This window comes from Lithobates pipiens, unplaced genomic scaffold, assembly GCF_037356315.1.
Source record: "Lithobates pipiens isolate NorthernLeopardFrog02 unplaced genomic scaffold, aLitPip1_a1.2 Scaffold_13, whole genome shotgun sequence".
Lineage (NCBI taxonomy): Eukaryota > Metazoa > Chordata > Amphibia > Anura > Ranidae > Lithobates > Lithobates pipiens.
The window spans coordinates 143,522,933-143,538,248 of record NW_027507718.1 but is presented as its reverse complement, the minus strand read 5'-3'; the positions used below and the strand labels follow the sequence as shown (position 1 = coordinate 143,538,248).

Genomic DNA, 15,316 nt, shown 5'->3' with positions numbered 1-15,316 from the left:
AGGACAAAGTTTGGCTCTCCACCTTGAACCTCAAATTATCTTGCCCCTCCCGGAAGCTGGGCCCAGGGTTCATCGGTCCCTTTGCAGTCAAGAAAGAAATGAATCCTGTGACTTTTGAATTGTTCTTACTAAACTCTTACAAGATTCACCCAGTTTTCCACGTCTCACTGCTCATCCAATCAGTGCTGGCCCCTTTTCTGGAAGAGAAGATCCTCCTCCACCTCCAAATACAGTGGGTGAAGAAATGGAGTTTGAGGTGGAAGCCAATGCGCACGCACTACGTGAGAGGCACCAGTGTCCTATATAAAGCCTGCTGCAGCAGTGACCAACTGCTGCGCGATCTTCAGCTTCTTGTGTGTTCCTGAGTTCCTTTTCCTGTTGTCTTGGATACCTGTTAACAACCCGGCTTGCCTTGACCCGTCTGATCTGTGTTGACCCCGGCTTGACCCTTGGCTTGTTCCTGTTTACCTGCTTGACCTGCTGCCCTGTGTATGTCCCCGGCTTGTTCCATTGACTTTGCTGCTGCTGTCCTGAGCATGAACTCCGGCTTGACTCCTGACATGGCTTCTGGTTCCTCCTGCTGCTGCACGATCTCATCTGGTACTTCTGAGGTACTCCTGCCCAGTGGTCTACCCTGCTCATCAGCTGCCTACCAGTGGACTTCTCTTCTCCACCCCAGCTTGCTGCAGCCAGCGACTCCTGCCGCTTTGAGTACACCTGTGTTACCTTCAGGGGGCGCTCTGCACTTAGTCGCAAGGGAAGCCTTCCCAGCATTTCAGCCTCCAATCAGGTACGTGATAGACCATCTGGGAATAGCAGGTGTGACCGCCTGGGAATACCAGGTGTCGTAAACTTTTTTTGGACTTGACCTATTTTTTGCCTTGTTTGCCCAGGTGACCATCTTGGCATTTCTCAAGAGCGGTGAGGGTGCCAAATGAGATTGCCTACCTCCACATCACTCTGAAAGCACCCAATCTCGTCGGACCTCAGAGGCTAAGCAGGGACAGGCCTGGTTTGTACCAGAATGGGAGACCATCTGGGAATAGCAGGTGCCGTAGGCCTTTTTTTCTTTTGGACTTGACCTATTTTTTGGCTTGTTTCTCGACGCTACCATCTTAGCGTTTCTCAAGAGAGTTGAGGGTGCCGAAGGAGGTTGCCTATGGCCACATTACCCTGAAAGCGCCAAATCTCCTCTGATCTCAGAGACTAAGCAGGGTCAGCCCTGGTTAGTACATGAATGGAAGACCACAAGGGAATACTAGGTGCCGTAGGGTTCTTTTTTTTTTCGACTTGACCTATTTTTTGGCCTGGTTCCAGAGGTGAACATCTTGGCGTTTCTCAAGTGCCAGCTTTCGTCTGTTTTCGGAGGCTAAGCAGGGTTGGGTCTGGATAGTACCTAGACTGGAGACCACCTGCGAATACCAGCTGCGGTATGCTTCTTTTTTATTTGGACTTGACCCATTTTTTGGCTTGTTTTCGGAGGTGACCATCTTGGCGTTTCTCCAGGTGACCATCTTGGCGTTTCTCAAGAGGGTTGAGGGTGCCAAAGGAGATTGCCTATGGCCACATCACCCTGAAAGCGTCTGTTCTCGGAGGCTAAACAGAGTTGGGCCTGGTTAGTACTTCTTTTTTTTAAATGTTTTTTTGACTTGACCTATTTTTTGGCTTGTTTCCGAGGTTGACCATCTTGGCGTTTCTCAAGAGGGTTGAAGGTGCCAAAGGAGATTGCCTACAGCCACATCACCCTGAAAGCACCCGATCTTGTCGGATCTTGGAGGCTAAGCAGGCTCGGGCCTGGTTAGTACCTGGATGGGAGACCGCCTGAGATTACCAAGTGCCGTAAGCTTCTTCTTCTTTTTTTTTTGGTCTTGACCTATTTTTTGGCTTGTTTCCCGAGGTGACCATCTTTTCCCTATGGCCACATCACTATGAAAGCGTCTGATCTCGGAGGCTAAGCAGCGTGGGGCCTGTTTAGTACCTGGGTGGGAGACCGCCTGGGAATACAAGGTGCCGTAGGATTCAGTTTTTTTTTTAACTTGACCTATTTTTTGGCTTTATTCCCGAGGTGACCATCTGGGCATTTCTCAAGAGGATTGAGGGTGCCGAAGGAGATTGCCTTTGGCCACATCACCCTGAAAGCGTCAGTTCTCAGAGGCTAAACAGAGTTGGGCCTGGTTAGTACGTGGATGGGAGACCGCCTGCAAATACCAGGTGCCATCGGGTTCTTTTTGACCTATTCTTGACCTATTTTTTGGCTTGTTCCCGAGATGATTATCTTGGTGTTTCTCCAAGTCACCATCTTGACATTTCTTAAGAGGGTTAAGGGTGCCAAAGGAGATTGCCTACGGCCAAATCACCCTCAAAGCATCCAATCTCGTCTGATCTGGGAGTCTAGGGTCAGGCCTGGTTAGTATTTGGATGGGGGAATACCCTGGAACAGCAGGTGCCGTAGGCCTTCTTTTTTTGGATTTGACCTATTTTTTTGGCTTGTTTCCCAAGGTGACCATCTTGGCATTTCTCAAGAGGGCTGAGAGCGCCAAAGGAGATTGCCTATGGCCACAGCACCCTGAAAGCGTCTGATCTCAGAGGCTAAGCAGGGAGGGGTCTGGTTAGGACCTGGATGGGAGACCGCCTGGGAATACCAGGTGCCGTTGACTTCTTTTTTTTTGGACTTGAGATATTTTTTGGCTTGTTTCCCAAGGTGACCATCTTGGTGTTTCTCAAGAGGATTGAGAAAAGGGTTTCTCAAACGAGCTTGCCTACAGCCACATCACTCTGAAAGCGCCCAATCTTGTCTGACCTTGGAGGCTAAGCAGGGTCTGGTTAGTACCTGGATGGGGGACCACCTGGGATTAGCAGCTGCCATAGGCCTTCTTTTTTTGGGGAATTTACCTATTTTTTGGCTTGTTTCCAGAGGTGACCATCAGGAGCGTTGAGGGTGCCGAACAAAATTCCCTATGGCCACATTACTATTAAAGTGTCTGATCTAGGAGGCTAAGCAGAGTGGGGCCTGGTTAGTACCTGGGTGGGAGGCCACCTGGGAATACCAGGTGCCGTAGTATTTTGGATTTATTTTTTTGGACTTGACCTATTTTTTTGGCATGTTTCTCGAGGTGACCATCTTGGCGTTTCTCAAGAGGGTTCAGGATGCCAAAGGAGATTGCCTATGGCCACATCACCCTTAAAGCATCTGCTCTCGGAGGCTAAGCGGGGTTGGGCCTTGTTAGTACCTGGATTGGATACCAGGTGCTGTAGATTTATTTTTTATTTTTGTGGACTTGACCTGACATTTCTCAAGAGGGTTGAGGGTGCCAAAGAAGATTAGTACCTGGATGGGAGAGGTATACCAGGTGCCGTAGGCTTTTTTTTGGGGGGTTTGACATATTTTTGATTTGTTTCCCAAGGTGACCATCATGGCAATTCTCAAGAGAGTTGAGTATGCCAGACGAGATCGCCTACAGCCCCATCACCCTGAAAGCACCCAAACTAGGCAATCATAGGCCTTCTTTTTTTGGAATTGACCTATTTTTTGGCTTGTTTCCAGAGGTGACCATCTTGACGTTTCTCAAGAGGGTTGAAGGTGCTGAAGAAGATTGCCTAAGGCCACATCACCCTGAAAATGCCCGATCTCGTCTGATCTCATAGGCTAAGCAGGGTCAGGCCTGATTAGTACCTGAATGGGAGACCGCCTGGGAATACCAGGTGCCATAGTGTTTTTTTTTTTATTTTACTTTTTTTGTATTGTTTCCAGAGGTGACCACTTTGGCGTTTCTGAAGAGGGTTAAGGGTGCCAAAGGAGATTGCCTACGACCACATCACCGTGAAAGCCCTTGATCTCGTCTGATCTTGGAGGCTAAGTAGGGTCGGGCCTGGTTAGGACCTGGATGGGAGACTGCCTGGGAATACCATGTGATGTACTCTTCTTTATTTTTTTAGAACTTGACCTATTTTTTGGCTTGTTTCCCGGGTTGACCATCTTGGTGTTTCTGAAGAGGCTTGAGGGTGCCAAAGGAGATTGCCTACGGCCACATCACCCTGAAAGCACCCAATCTCATCTGATCTCAGAGGCTTAGCAGGGTCGGGTCTGGTTAGCATCCAGATGAGAGACCGCCTGGGAATACCAGGTGCCATAGGCTTCTTTTTTAAACTTTTTTGGACTTGACCTATTTTTTGGCTTGTTTCCCGAGGTGACCATCTTGGCGTTTCTCAAGAGGGTTGAAGGTGCCAAAGAACATTGCCTATGGCCACATCACCCTAAAAGCACCCAATCTTGATTGATCTCGGAGGCTTAGCAGGGTCGGGCCTGGTTAGCCCCAGATAAGAGACCACCTGGGAATATCAGGTGCCATAGGCTTCTCTTTTTTTTTAACTTGACCTATTTTTTGGGTTGTTTCCCAAGGTGACCATCTTGGTATTTCTCAAGAGGGTTGAGAGTGCCAAAGGAGATTGCCTATGACCACATCACCCTGATTGCCTATGATCACATCACCCTGAAAGCACCCGATCTTGTCTGATCTTGGAGGCTAAGCAGGGTCGGGCCTGGTTAGGACCTGGATGGGAGACTGCCTGGGAATACCAAGTGCTGTAGGCTTCTTTTTTTTCTTTTTTTTTTTTGACCTATTTTTTGTCTTGTTTTACCGGGTTGACCATCTTGGCATTTCTCAAGAGGGTTGAGGGTGCCTACATCCACAATCTCATCTGATCTTGGAGCAGGGTTGGGCCTGGTTATTACCTGGCTGGGAGACAGCCTTGGAACACTAAGTGCCGTAGGCTTCTTTTTTTTTTTTTTTTTTTTGGACTTAACCTATTTTTTTAGTTATTTCCCGAGGTGACCATCTTGGCATTTCTCAAGAGGGTTGAGCGTGCCAAAGGAGATTGCCTATAGCCATATCACCCTGAAAGTGTCTGAACTCGGAGGCTAAGCAAGGTCAGCCTGGTTAGTACCTGGATGGGAGATGGGAATACCAGGTGCCAATGGCTTCTTTTTTTTTTGGGATTTGACATATTTTTGACTTGTTTGCCAAGGTGACAAGGTGACCATCGTGACGTTAATCAAGAGGGTTGAGTATGCCAGATTAGATTGCCTACAGCCCCATCACCCTGAAAGCACCCAATCTCATATGACCTTGGAGGCTAAGCAGGGTTGGACCTGGTTAGTACCTGGATGGGAGAACGCCTGGGAATATTTTTTTGGAATTGACCTATTTTTTGGCTTGTTTCCCGAGGTGACCATCTTGACGTTTCTCAAGAGGGTTGAAGGGGCTGACAAAGATTGCCTACAGTCACATCACCCTGAAAATGCCCGATCTCGTCTGATCTCATAGGCTAAGCAGGGTCTGGCCTGATTAGTACCTGAATGGGAGATCGCCTGGGAATACCAGGTGCCATAGGGTTCTTTTTTTTTTTTTTTGGACTTGACCTATATTTTGTCTTGTTTACAGAGGTGACCACTTTGGCATTTCTCCAGAGGGTTAAGGGTGCCAAAGGAGATTGCCTACAACCACATCACAGTGAAAACACACAATCTCATCTGATCTGATCTGGTCTGGTTAGCACCTGGATGAGAGACCGCCTGGGAATACCAGGTGCCGTAGGCATCTTTTTTAAAAATGTTTGGACTTGAATTATTTTTTGGCTTGTTTCCCGAGGTGACCATCTCAGCGTTTCTCAGGAGGGTTGAGGGTGCCAAAGGAGATTGCCTATGGCCACATTACCCTGAAAATGCCCAATCTCATCTGATCTTGGAGGCTTAGCAGGGTCGGGCCTGGTTAGCACCTGGGTGAGAGACTGTCTGGGAATACCATGTGCCGTAGACTTCTTTTTTTTTCTTTGGACTTGACCTATTTTTTGGCTTGTTTCCCGAGGTGACCATCTTGCCATTTCTCAAGAGTATTGCGGGTGCCAAAGGATATTGCCTATGGCCACATCACCCTGAAAGTGCACAATCTCGTCTGATCTCGGAGGCTAAGCAGGGTCGGGCCTTGTTAGCACCTGGGTGGGAGACCACCTATGAATACCAGGTGCCATAGGCTTATTTTTTTTATTTTTAGAATTGACCTAATTTTTGGCTTGTTTCCAGAGTTGACCATCTTGCTGTTTCTCAAGAGGGTTCAGGGTGTCAATGAGATTGCCTACCTCCATATCACCGTGTAAGCTCCCGATTTCACCTCCTCTTGGAGGCTATGCAGGGTCGGGACTGGTTAGTACCTGGATGAGAGACCGCCTGGGAATCCCAGGTGCCATAGATTTCTTTTTTTTTGGATTTGACCTATTTTTGGCTTGTTTTCCAAGGTGACCATCTTGGCGTTTCTTAAGAGGGTTGAGGGTGCCAAAGGAGATTGCCTACTGCAACATCACCCTGAAAGGGCCTGATCTTGTCTGATCTCGGAGGGTAAGCAAAATCGCGCCTGGTTAGTACCTGGTTTGGAAGTCGCCTGGGAATACCAGGTGTCGTAGGCTTCTTTTTTTTGTTGGAATTCATCTTTTTTTTGGCTTAATTCCCGAGGTGACCATCTTGGCATTTCTCAAGAGAGTTGAGGGTGCCAAAGGAGATTTCCTACTGCCACATCACCCTGAAAGCGCCCAATTTAGTCTAATCTCAGAGGCTAAGCAGGGTCAGGCCTGGTTAGTACCTGGATGGGAGACCACCTGGGAATACCAGGTGCCGTAAGTTTCTTTTTTTTGGGGGGGACTTGACCTATTTTTAGGCTTGTTTCCCGAGGTGACCATCTTTGCATTTTCTCAAGAGGGTTGAGGGTGCCAACAAGATTACCTACGGCCATATCACCCTGAAAGCGCTTGATTTTGTCTGATCTCGGAGGCTAAGCAAGGCCAGGCCTGGTTAGTACCTGGATGGGAGACCGCCTGGGAATTCCAGCTTCTGTGGGCTTCCTTTTTTTTTTTTGGACTTGATCTATTTTTTGGCTTATTTCCAGAGTTGACCATCGTGACGTTTCTCAAGATGGTTTAGGGTGGAAAAGGTGATTGCCTATGACCACATCACACTGAAAGCACCCAATCCCGTCTAATCTTGGAGGCTAAGTAGGGTCAGGCCTGGTTAGTACCTGGATGGGAGACTGCCTGGGAATACCTGGTGCTGTAGGCTTTTTTTTTTTTTTTGGACTTGGCCTATTTTTTGTATTATTTCCTGAGGTTACCATCTTGGCTTTTCTCAAGAGGGTTGACGGTGCCAAAGGAGATTGCCTTCAGGCCGCATCACCCTGAAAGCGCCTGATTTACCATTCTTGTACATTGCAAGGCAAGATTACACAAGTTATGCATGCACACAGCTTAGGTGTTCTTTCTACTTACAACAATGGTTTTCATTATAATAGTTGTTATCTCAAGAGTGACTTACATTTTATTAGGAATAGAGTACAGTTACAATCTGTATTTAGTCTTTTGTTTCATAATCACTAAACATATACAATTGTCCATTGTCCCTATATAAGTGGCCGCGCAGTGCGTCCCTGGCATTCCGGCCGGAGAGATCATCGAGGCAACATCTCCTGGAGAAGAAGAAGAAGAAGAAGAACGGAAGGTGGCGGCGACGGCGGTGACAGAAGACCGGGCCACCGCCTGTAAAAGAGCTATAAGAAGGCGCGGTGGCCCGGCAGAAGAACCGAAGAGGGGGACAAGACCCCCGAAGTCGGGAGAAGAGGCCGGCGGCGAGGAAGAAAGCCGGACTCCTCCGCTAGCAAAAGAGCTACAAGAAGATAGCGGAGGAGTCCGGCGAGAAGACCCCCGAAGACGGAAGACCCCCGGAGCTGTGCAATAAAGTATTTTATCTCGTGTGTTGTGTTTTTTTTTGTACTTTTATTTTACAGGTGAATGGGTAGGGGTACATTGTACCCCATACTCATTCACATAGGGTGGGGGGCCGGTATCCGGGGGCCCCCTTATTAAAGGGGGCTCCCGGATTCTGATAAGCCCCCCGCCCGCAGACCCCGACAACCAACGGCCAGGGTTGTCGGGAAGAGGCCCTTGTCCTCATCAACATGGGGACAAGGTGCTTTGGGGTGGGGGGGCCGCGCGGCACCCCCCCATGTTGAGGGCACGCGGCCTGGTACGGCTCAGGAGGGGGGCGCTCGCTCGCCCCCCTTTCCTGGCCGGCCGGGTAGCGTGCTCGGACAAGGGTCTGTTGTGGACTTGGGGGGGACCCCCACGCCGATTTTTTTCGGCGTTGGGGTTCCCCTTTAAGTCCATACCAGGCGGTGGGGCCAGCGACGTCTCCTTCGCGGGCCCCGCCTACCTGGATACCCGCTCGAAATGAGCGGACTTTTCTCCGGGCGGGAAAAGTCCGCTCATTTCAAAAGTACGGCGGACTGGCACACACACGGGCGGATTGTCCGCCGAAATGCGAGTCCGACGGACAGTATTACGGAAATTCCGAAATACTTAGTCCGCCAGACTGCACGCTGAAAAAGTCCGCTGAAGCCCACACACGAGCGGACTGTCCGCTGAAATGTGTTTCGGCAGACTAAGTAGGCCAGACAGTCCGCCCGTGTGTACGTGGCTTAAGGCTTCATGCACACGAGACGCAGATGCAAACTCTGCTGGACACATGTTTTTAAAAGCTGAAACCGGCGTTTAGAAACGCGCGTTTTGCCGCGATTTTTACCGCGATTTAGCGGCGTTTTACCGCGTTTGCGTCTAGAAGCGTTTAGTTAAGCTAACATCATAGACCCTCCCCAGCTCAAAAAACAGTATTATTAACTATTTCAGAAATTTTGTGAGACCAGAGTGAGTAGCAGCAGCTGTGAGAGCTGCAGTGTACTTGTATTTAGCGTGTCACTTGCCACGGCACCTGCCATAAGTTGTGGATTGTCCACTTGCCACGTGACTTGCCACATCACCGGCCACGTCACTTGCCACGTCATCTGCCACAAGTTGTGGATTGTCCAACTGCCACGTCACCTGCCACAAGTTGTGGATTGTCCACTTGCCACGTGACTTGCCACATCACCTGCCACGTCACTTGCCACGTCACCTGCCACAAGTTTTGGATTGTCCACTTGCCACGTCACTTGCCACGTCACTTGCCACAAGTTGGGGATTGTCCACTTGCCACATCACCTGCCACGTCACCTGCCACAAGTTGTGGATTGTCCACTTGCCACGTCACTTGCCACATCACTTGCCACGTCACTTGCCACGAGATGTGGATTGTCCACTTTCCACATCACCTGCCATGCCACCTGCCACAAGTTGTGGATTGTCCACTTGCCACGTCACCAGCCACATCACCTGCCACAAGTTGTGGATTGTCCACTTGCCACGTGACTTGCCACATCACCTGCTACGTCACTTGCCACATCACCTGCCACAAGTTGTGGATTGTCTACTTGCCACGTCACTTGCCACATCACCTGCCACGTCACTTGCCACGTCACCTGCCACAAGTTGTGGATTGTCCACTTGCCACGTCACCTGCCACGTCACTTGCCACAAGTTGTGGATTGTCCACTTGCCACGTCACCTGCCACGTCACTTGCCACGTCACCTGCCACAAGTTTTGGATTGTCCACTTGCCACATCACCTGCCACGTCACTTGCCAATCACCTGCCACAAGTTGTGGATTGTCCACTTGCCACGTCACTTGCCACATCACCTGCCACGTCACTTGCCACAAGATGTGGATTGTCCACTTTCCATGTCACCTGCCATGCCACCTGCCACAAGTTGTGGATTGTCCACTTGCCACGTCACCAGCCACATCACCTGCCACAAGTTGTGGATTTCCACTTGCCACGTGACTTGCCACATCACCTGCCACGTCACTTGCCACGTCACCTGTCACAAGTTGTGGATTGTCCACTTGCCACATCACTTGCCACCTGCCATGTCACTTGCCACAAGTTGTGGATTGTCCACTTGCCACGTCACCAGCCACATCACCTGCCACAAGTTGTGGATTTCCACTTGCCACGTGACTTGCCACATCACCTGCCACGTCACTTGCCACGTCACCTGTCACAAGTTGTGGATTGTCCACTTGCCACATCACTTGCCACCTGCCATGTCACCTGCCATAAGTTGTGGATTGTCCACTTGCCACGTGACTTGCCACATCACCGGCCACGTCACTTGCCACGTCATCTGCCACAAGTTGTGGATTGTCCAACTGCCACGTCACCTGCCACAAGTTGTGGATTGTCCACTTGCCACGTGACTTGCCACATCACCTGCCACGTCACTTGCCACGTCACCTGCCACAAGTTTTGGATTGTCCACTTGCCACGTCACTTGCCACGTCACTTGCCACAAGTTGGGGATTGTCCACTTGCCACATCACCTGCCACGTCACCTGCCACAAGTTGTGGATTGTCCACTTGCCACGTCACTTGCCACATCACTTGCCACGTCACTTGCCACGAGATGTGGATTGTCCACTTTCCACATCACCTGCCATGCCACCTGCCACAAGTTGTGGATTGTCCACTTGCCACGTCACCAGCCACATCACCTGCCACAAGTTGTGGATTGTCCACTTGCCACGTGACTTGCCACATCACCTGCTACGTCACTTGCCACATCACCTGCCACAAGTTGTGGATTGTCTACTTGCCACGTCACTTGCCACATCACCTGCCACGTCACTTGCCACGTCACCTGCCACAAGTTGTGGATTGTCCACTTGCCACGTCACCTGCCACGTCACTTGCCACAAGTTGTGGATTGTCCACTTGCCACGTCACCTGCCACGTCACTTGCCACGTCACCTGCCACAAGTTTTGGATTGTCCACTTGCCACATCACCTGCCACGTCACTTGCCAATCACCTGCCACAAGTTGTGGATTGTCCACTTGCCACGTCACTTGCCACATCACCTGCCACGTCACTTGCCACAAGATGTGGATTGTCCACTTTCCATGTCACCTGCCATGCCACCTGCCACAAGTTGTGGATTGTCCACTTGCCACGTCACCAGCCACATCACCTGCCACAAGTTGTGGATTTCCACTTGCCACGTGACTTGCCACATCACCTGCCACGTCACTTGCCACGTCACCTGTCACAAGTTGTGGATTGTCCACTTGCCACATCACTTGCCACCTGCCATGTCACTTGCCACAAGTTGTGGATTGTCCACTTGCCACGTCACTTGCCACGTCACCTGCCACAAGTTGTGGATTGTCCACTTGCCACGTCACTTGCCACGTCACCTGCCGCAAGTTTTGGATTGTCCACTTGCCACGTCACTTGCCACGTCAGCTGCCACGTCACTTGCCACAAGATGTGGATTGTCCACTTGGCACATCACCTGCCACGTCACCTGCCACAAGTTGTGGATTGTCCACTTGCTACATTACTTGCCACATCACCTGCCACGTCACTTGCCACAAGATGTGGATTGTCCACTTGCCACGTCACCTGCCATGCCACCTGCCACAAGTTGTGGATTGTCCACTTGCCATGTCACCAGCCACATCACCTGCCACAAGTTGTAGATTGTCCACTTGCCACATCACTTTCCACGTCACCTGCCACGTCACCTGCCACAAGTTGTGGATTGTCCACTTGCCACGTCACCAGCCACATCACCTGCCACAAGTTGTGGATTGTCCACTTGCCACATCACTTTCCACGTCACCTGCCACGTCACCTGCCACAAGTTGTGGATTGTCCACTTGCCACGTCACTTGCCCCATCCCCTGCCACGTCACCTGCCACAAGTGGATTGTCCACTTGCCACATCACTTGCCACATCACCTGCCACAAGTTGTGGATTGTTCACTTGCCACGTCACTTGCCACGTCACCTGACACAAGTTGTGGATTGTCCACTTGCCACGTCACTTGCCACGTCCCCTGCCACAAGTGGATTATCCACTTGCCACGTCACTTGCCACGTCCCCTGCCACAAGTGGATTGTCCACTTGCCACGTCACTTGCCACGTCACCTGCCACAAGTTATGGATTGTCCACTTGCCACGTCACATGCCAGTCACCTGCCACAAGTTGTGGATTTTCCACTTGCCACGTCACCTGCCAGGTCATTTGCCACGTCACCTGCCAGGTCACTTGCCACGTCACCTGCAACAAGTTGTGGATTGTCCACTTTCCACGTCACTTGCCACTTCACCTGCCACGCCACTTGCCACAAGTTGTGGATTGTCCACTTGCCACATCACTTGCCACCTGCCATGTCACTTGCCACAAGTTGTGGATTGTCCACTTGCAATTGCAATTGTTTAAAATATTTTTCTAATGGTTTTTCATCATTTGCAATCATTTTTGAGATTTTTAATGTAAAAAAAAAGGTCACCTTTAAAAACGCTTATAAACGAAAACGCGGCAAAACGCGGTAGCGGCGTTTTGCGCGTTTTACCGCGTTTTGACGCGTTTTGCGTCTGAAACGTGGAAACTTTTGCGTCTGAACCCATTTTTTTGCTTCTGGAAAAACGAGGTTAAACGCAACTGCATAAAAACGGCAAAAAACGAGACTGTGTGCATGGACACATAACTCATTCAATGTTATCCTATGTGTCCATGCACACAGTATCGTTTTTTGCCGTTTTTATGCAGTTGCATTTAACCTCGTTTTTCCAGAAGCAAAAAAATGGGTTCAGACGCAAAAGTTTCCACGTTTCAGACGCAAAACGCGGCAAAACGCGCAAAACGCTGCTACCGCGTTTTGCCGCGTTTTCGTTTATAAGCGTTTTTAAAGGTGACCTTTTTTTTTACATTAAAAATCTCAAAAATGATTGCAAATGATGAAAAACCATTAGAAAAATATTTTAAACAATTGCAATTGCAAGTGGACAATCCACAACTTGTGGCAGGTGACCTGGCAAGTGACCTGGCAGGTGACGCGGCAAGTGACCTGGCAGGTGACGTGGCAAGTGGAAAATCCACAACTTGTGGCAGGTGACTGGCATGTGACGTGGCAAGTGGACAATCCATAACTGGACAATCCATAGCAGGTGATGTGGCTGGTGACGTGGCAAGTGGACAATCCACAACTTGTGTCAGGTGACGTGGCAAGTGACATGGCAAGTGGACAATCCACAACTTGTGGCAGGTGATGTGGCAAGTGATGTGGCAAGTGGACAATCCACTTGTGGCAGGTGACGTGGCAGGGGACGTGGCAAGTGACGTGGCAAGTGGACAATCCACAACTTGTGGCAGGTGACGTGGCAGGTGACATGGAAAGTGATGTGGCAAGTGGGCAATCCACAACTTGTGGCAGGTGATGTGGCTGGTGACGTGGCAAGTGGACAATCCACAACTTGTGGCAGGTGACGTGGAAAGTGATGTGGCAAGTGGACAATCTACAACTTGTGGCAGGTGATGTGGCTGGTGACATGGCAAGTGGACAATCCACAACTTGTGGCAGGTGGCATGGCAGGTGACGTGGCAAGTGGACAATCCACATCTTGTGGCAAGTGACGTGGCAGGTGATGTGGCAAGTGATGTAGCAAGTGGACAATCCACAACTTGTGGCAGGTGATGTGCCAAGTGGACAATCCACATCTTGTGGCAGGTGACGTGGCAGCTGACGTGGCAAGTGGACAATCCAAAACTTGCGGCAGGTGACGTGGCAAGTGACGTGGCAGGTGACGTGGCAAGTGGACAATCCACAACTTGTGGCAGGTGACGTGGCAAGTGACGTGGCAAGTGGACAATCCACAACTTGTGGCAAGTGACATGGCAGGTGGCAAGTGATGTGGCAAGTGGACAATCCACAACTTGTGACAGGTGACGTGGCAAGTGACGTGGCAGGTGATGTGGCAAGTCATGTGGCAAGTGGAAATCCACAACTTGTGGCAGGTGATGTGGCTGGTGACGTGGCAAGTGGAAAATCCACAACTTGTGGCAGGTGGCATGGCAGGTGACATGGAAAGTGGACAATCCACATCTTGTGGCAAGTGACGTGGCAGGTGATGTGGCAAGTGACGTGGCAAGTGGACAATCCAAAACTTGTGGCAGGTGATGTGGCAAGTGGACAATCCAAATCTTGTGGCAGGTGACGTGGCAAGTGACGTGCCAGGTGACGTGGCAAGTGGACAATCCACAACTTGTGGCAAGTGACGTGGCAGGTGATGTGGCAAGTGGACAATCCACAACTTGTGGCAGGTGACGTGGCAAGTGACGTGGCAGGTGATGTGGCAAGTGACGTGGCAAGTAGACAATCCACAACTTGTGGCAGGTGATGTGGCAAGTGACGTGGCAGGTGATGTGGCAAGTGACGTGGCAGGTGATGTGGCTGGTGACGTAGCAAGTGGACAATCCACAACTTGTGGCAGGTGATGTGGCTGGTGACGTGGCAAGTGGACAATCCACAACTTGTGACAGGTGGCATGGCAGGTGACGTGGAAAGTGGACAATCCACATCTCGTGGCAAGTGACGTGGCAGGTGATGTGGCAAGTGACGTGGCAAGTGGACAATCCACAACTTGTGGCAAGTGACGTGGCAAGTGACGTGGCAAGTGACGTGGCAAGTGGACAATCCAAAACTTGTGGCAGGTGGCGTGGCAAGTGACGTGGCAGGTGATGTGGCAAGTCACGTGGCAAGTGGACAATCCACAACTCGTGGCAGGTGACGTGGCAGTTGGACAATCCACAACTTGTGGCAGATGACGTGGCAAGTGACGTGGCAGGTGATGTGGCAAGTCACGTGGCAAGTGGACAATCCACAACTTGTGGCAGGTGCCGTGGCAAGTGACACGCTAAATACAAGTACACTGCAGCTCTCACAGCTGCTGCTACTCACTCTGGTCTCACAAAATTGCTGAAATAGTTAATAATACTGTTTTTTGAGCTGGGGAGGGTCTATGATGTTAGCTTAACTAAACGCTTTTAGACGCAAACGCGGTAAAACGCGGTAAAACGCTGCTAAATCGCGGTAAAAATCGCGGCAAAACGCGCGTTTCTAAAAGCCGGTTTTAGCTTTTAAAAACATGTGTCCAGCAGAGTTTGCATCTGCATCTCGTGTGCATGAAGCCTAACAAATATAATTTGCAAATTAGAGGAGAGAAAACAAACATGACCTAATTAAACAAATGTTGTTCCTTTACTATCCAATCTCTCTCTTGACCAAGCTATTCTATGACTGCAAAGAGGAAAATTAAGTGATCATCATTATATATTAGCATAGGTTAGCATCTGTATTAGAAAATTCACTGGGCAGAACTGCAGATTTTTTGCATTTATATTTGCATTTCAGCTGTGTATTTATTTATTTTTTGCATACATTTATGCTTTAAAAAAACAATCCATAAAACATGTAACATCTTTTTTAACCACTTTCAGACTGGACCATTTTGCTGGCTTAAGACCAGACCACTTTTTGCAATTTGGCACTGCACCGCT

The 15,316-nt window shown here is 49.9% G+C and overlaps 9 pseudogenes; all 9 read left to right on the top strand.

The window, feature by feature from the left end:
- Nucleotides 1-942: 942 nt before the first annotated feature.
- LOC143979877 (5S ribosomal RNA) lies at nt 943-1,061 on the top strand (annotated as a pseudogene).
- A 666-nt stretch (nt 1,062-1,727) lies between these two features.
- LOC143979763 (5S ribosomal RNA) lies at nt 1,728-1,846 on the top strand (annotated as a pseudogene).
- Nucleotides 1,847-3,595: 1,749 nt separating this feature from the next.
- Nucleotides 3,596-3,714, top strand: LOC143979677 (5S ribosomal RNA; annotated as a pseudogene).
- Nucleotides 3,715-4,017: 303 nt separating this feature from the next.
- Nucleotides 4,018-4,136, top strand: LOC143979859 (5S ribosomal RNA; annotated as a pseudogene).
- Nucleotides 4,137-4,472: 336 nt separating this feature from the next.
- LOC143979514 (5S ribosomal RNA) lies at nt 4,473-4,591 on the top strand (annotated as a pseudogene).
- A 1,322-nt stretch (nt 4,592-5,913) lies between these two features.
- On the top strand, nt 5,914-6,032 carry LOC143979693 (5S ribosomal RNA; annotated as a pseudogene).
- Nucleotides 6,033-6,554: 522 nt separating this feature from the next.
- LOC143979780 (5S ribosomal RNA) lies at nt 6,555-6,673 on the top strand (annotated as a pseudogene).
- Nucleotides 6,674-6,770: 97 nt separating this feature from the next.
- On the top strand, nt 6,771-6,889 carry LOC143979849 (5S ribosomal RNA; annotated as a pseudogene).
- A 97-nt stretch (nt 6,890-6,986) lies between these two features.
- Nucleotides 6,987-7,105, top strand: LOC143979329 (5S ribosomal RNA; annotated as a pseudogene).
- The last annotated feature ends 8,211 nt before the right edge of the window (nt 7,106-15,316 follow it).